Here is a 5,042-nt window from a genome sequence, read left to right as displayed (position 1 = left end):
TAATAAATACATCACCAATGAGTAGGGCTACAATTTCATTCGAAGGTTTCTCAAACCAATCAAAAATCGATGAAATTCTAGTGAACCCAATCAGTTCATGAGCTACCTTATTTGCTTCTCTATTACAATGTTCGAATCTAGAAATAGTAAAATCGCAAGCCAAATGATAGCAGTCGTCAAAAACCGATGCCGCCACTCCCGCAAAACATCCTCTGCTCTTCAGTGTTGATAATCTCCATATTGTCAGAATTAATGACAAGATGATTGCATCCCGCCTTTTGCGCAAGAGACAACCCGAATCTGAGAGCCAGAGCTTCAGCCGCCAGGACATCTGCGCACCAGTCTATCTTCCCATTCCCCCTGCAATGAATTTACCTTTATCATCCCTGAGGCCTGAGGACCGCCCCAACAGTGCCCCTAAGTTGATCATGGTCAAAAGATACATCAACATTAAGTTTTACAAATCCCACAGGGGACAGCTCCAGAACTCTCTTTTTATTGTGGCTCTAGGAGAGGAGGCAGGCCATGAGCCTTATTGATCACCCATAGACCCCGTCCAGATTAACGCCATCCCACTCGCTGTACCAATCACTAGGCACAGTTTTAAAAACAGAAATACAAGCCCAGCGTGTGCAAATTCAGCCTTGGACTACAGACTTTCAGTCAACCGGATACTCACTTACTAATCAGGCAGAATTGGAAATAACTGGCTTGCCATGCAATCTAGTATATTCACCTGAGGTAATAGAATTTATTCTCAGCTCATTCTGCAGCGTGAGCGTCAGAACTCATGGCACTGATAAGTCTGGAGCCTTTTATGGAAGTAACATTGGCAGCTACAGATGCTCTGTATGGTGCACAAAAACAATTCGACATATTCCTAAAGACTGAAATATGCCTTTTTATGCTGCACGATATTTTGTATAAATGCACTGCCAAACATTATGTAAAACCCCACGCTTTATCTATATACATCCCTGTAAAAATAGTTCCTGCAGTTTCTACCCAACAGTGACATATAATTACACACCCGCACCCACCTACCAGAATAAATATAGACAAACACCTCTGACTAACCAGATATTTTTACAGTCTAATCAGCCCTAAATGCAACACAATAATTTAGCCCAGGGAGGACTTCAAAGGTGGGAACAAGATCCTCTGACATTGCAAGGGATGTCAGATAGAGCTACAGCTCCCTTCAGCCCTTGCTCATGTACTCAGATGTCGTTTCGGCGTCTCGACACAAAAAGCAGAAAATGCAGTTTAAGCTGAAAAGACTTTTCGCATGTTTCAGATCGATCAAACATACTGGAATATGTCAATCGGGATGTCAAACTTATACTCCCTCCGTTCCTAAATATAAGTCTTTTTAGAAATTTCAATATGGACTACATACGGATGTATATAGACCTTCTTTAGAGTGTAGATTCACTCATTTTGCCCCGTATGTAGTGAAGGAAATATGCCCTAGAGGCAATAATAAAGTTATTATTTATTTCCTTATTTCATGATAAATGTTTATTATTCATGCTAGAATTGTATTAACCGGAAACTTGATACATGTCTGAATACATAGACAAACAGAGTGTCACTAGTATGCCTCTACTTGACTAGCTTGTTGATCAAAGATGGTTGAGTTTCCTAGCCATAGACATGAGTTGTCATTTGATTAACGGGGTCACATCATTAGGAGAATGATGTGATTGACTTGACCCATTCCGTTAGCTTAGCACTTGATCGTTTAGTTTACTGCTATTGCTTTCTTCATGACTTATACATGTTCCTATGACTATGAGATTATGCAACTCCCGATTACTGGAGGAATACTTTGTGTGCTACCAAACGTCACAACGTAACTGGGTGATTATAAAGGTGTTCTACAGGTGTCTCCAATGGTACTTGTTGAGTTGACATAGATCGAGATTAGGATTTTTCACTCCGATTGTCGGAGAGGTATCTCTGGGCCTTCTCGGTAATGCACATCACTATAAGCCTGACAAGCAATGTGACTAATGAGTTAGTTGCGGGATGATGCATTACGGAACGAGTAAAGAGACTTACCGGTAACGAGATTGAGCTAGGTATTGAGATACCGACGATCGAATCTCGGGCAAGTAACATACCGATGACAAAGGGAACAACGTATGTTGTTATGCGGTTTGACCGATAAAGATCTTCATAGAATATGTAGGAACCAATATGAGCATCCAGGTTCCGCTATTGGTTATTGACCGGAGATGTGTCTCGGTCATGTCTACATAGTTCTGAACCCGTAGGGTCCGCACGCTTAAAGTTCTGTGACTATCGGTATTATGAGTTTATACGTTTTGATGTGCCGAAGGTAGTTCGGAGTCCCGGATATGATCACGGACATGACGAGGAATCTCGAAATGGTCGAGACGTAAAGATCGATATATTGGATGACTATGTTCGGACACCGGAAGTGTTTCGGGAGGTTTCGGACATATACCGGAGTACCGGGGGGTTACCGGAACCCCCCGGGGAGTATATTGGGCCTAATGGGCCTTAGTGGAGAAGAGGAGGGGCGGCCAGGGCAGGCCGCGCGCCCCCTCCCCCTCTAGTCCGAATTGGACTAGGAGGGGGGCCCCCTTTCCTTCCCCTCTCTCTCCTCCTTCCCTCTTCTCCTACTCCTACTAGGAAAGAAGGAGTCCTACTCCCGGTGGGAGTAGGACTCCCCCCTTGGCGCGGCCTCCTCCTTGGCCGGCCGCCTCCCCCTAGATCCTTTATATACGGGGGCAGGGGGCACCCCAAGGACACAACAATTGATCATTGATCTTTTAGCCGTGTGCGGTGCCCCCTCCATCATAATCCACCTCGGTCATATCAGTGGTGCTTAGGCGAAGCCCTGCGTCGGTAGCTTCATCAACATCGTCACCACGCCGTCGTGCTGACAAAACTCTCCCTCGAGCTCTACTGGATCGTGAGATCGCGGGACGTCACCGAGCTGAACGTGTGCTGAACGTGGAGGTGCCGTACGTTCAGTACTGAGGATCGGTCGATCATGAAGACGACGACTACATCAACCGCGTTGTCATAACGCTTCTGCTTAACAGTCTACGAGGGTACATGGACAACACTCTCCCCTCTCGTTGCTATGCATCACCATGATCTTGCGTGTGCGTAGATTTGTTTTTTGAAATTACTACGTTCCCCAATAGTAGCATCAGAGCCAGGTTTATGCGTAGATGTTATATGCACGAGTAGAACACAAGTGAGTTATGGGCGATACAAGTCATACTGCTTACCAGCATGTCATACTTTGGTTCGGCGGTATTGTTGGATGAAGCGGCCCGGACCGACATTACGCGTACGCTTACGCGAGACTGGTTCTACCGACGTGCTTTGCACACATGTGGCTGGCGGGTGTCAGTTTCTCCAACTTTAGTTGAACTGAGTGTGGCTACGCCCGATCCTTGAGAAGGTTAAAACAGCACTAACTTGACGAACTATCGTTGTGGTTTTGATGCGTAGGTAAGAACGGTTCTTGCTCAGCCCGTAGCAGCCACGTAAAACTTCAACAACAAAGTAGAGGACGTCTAACTTGTTTTTGCAGGGCATGTTGTGATGTGATATGGTCAAAACATGATGCTATATTTTATTGTATGAGATGATCATGTTTTGTAATGGAGTTATCGGCAACTGGCAGGAGCCATATGGTTGTCGCTTTATTGTATGCAATGCAATCGCCCTGTAATTGCTTTACTTTATCACTAAGCGGTAGCGATAGTCGTAGAAGCAATAGTTGGCGAGACAACAACGATGCTACGATGGTGATCAAGGTGTTGCGCCGGTGACGATGGTGATCATGACGGTGCTTTGGAGATGGAGATCAAAGGCACAAGATGATGATGGCCATATCATATCACTTATATTGATTGCATGTGATGTTTATCCTTTATGCATCTTATTCTGCTTTGTTTGACAGTAGCATTATAAGATGATCTCTCACTAAATTTCAAGGTAAAAGTGTTCTCCCTGAGTATGCACCGTTGCCAAAGTTCGTCGTGCCGAGACACCACGTGATGATCGGGTGTGATAAGCTCAACGTTCATCTACAACGGGTGTAAGACAGTTTTGCACACGCAGAATACTCGGGTTAAACTTGACGAGCCTAGCATATGCAGATATGGCCTCGGAACACTGAGACCGAAAGGTCGAGCGTGAATCATATAGTAGATACGATCAACATAGTGATGTTCACCATTGAAAACTACTCCTTTTCACGTGATGATCGGTTATGGTTTAGTTGATATGGATCACGTGATCACTTAGATGATTAGAGGGATGTCTATCTAAGTGGGAGTTCTTAAGTAATATGATTAATTGAACTTAAATTTATCATGAACTTAGTACCTGATAGTATTTTTCTTGTCTATGTTGTTGTACATAGATGGCCCCTGCTGTTGTTTCGTTGAATTTTAATGCGTTCCTTAAGAAAGCAAATTTGAAAGATGATGGTAGCAATTACACGGACTGGGTCCGTAACTTGAGGATTATCCTCATTGCTGCACAGAAGAATTACATCCTGGAAGCACCGTTGGGTGCCAAGCCTGCTGCAGATGCAACTGACGACGTTAAGAACGTCTGGCAGAGCAAAGCTGATGACTACTCGATAGTTCAGTGTGCAATGCTTTAAGGCTTAGAACCGGGACTTCAACGACGTTTTGAACGTCATGGAGCATATGAGATATTCCAGGAGTTGAAGTTAATATTTCAAGCAAATGCCCGGATTGAGAGATATGAAGTCTCCAATAAGTTCTATAGCTGCATGATGGAGGAGAATAGTTCTGTCAGTGAACATATACTCAAAATGTCTGGGTATAACAATCACTTGATTCAATTGGGAGTTAATATTCCGGATGATAGTGTCATTGACAGAATTCTTCGATCACTACCACCAAGCTACAAGAGCTTCGTGATGAACTATAATATGCAAGGGATGGATAAGACAATTCCCGAGCTCCTCGCAATGCTAAAGGCTGCGGAGGTAGAAATCAAGAAGGAGCATCAAGTGTTGA

Source organism: Triticum aestivum, chromosome 3D (assembly GCF_018294505.1).
Source record: "Triticum aestivum cultivar Chinese Spring chromosome 3D, IWGSC CS RefSeq v2.1, whole genome shotgun sequence".
In the NCBI taxonomy this organism is placed as follows: Eukaryota; Viridiplantae; Streptophyta; class Magnoliopsida; order Poales; family Poaceae; genus Triticum; species Triticum aestivum.
This window is presented reverse-complemented; position numbering follows the sequence as displayed.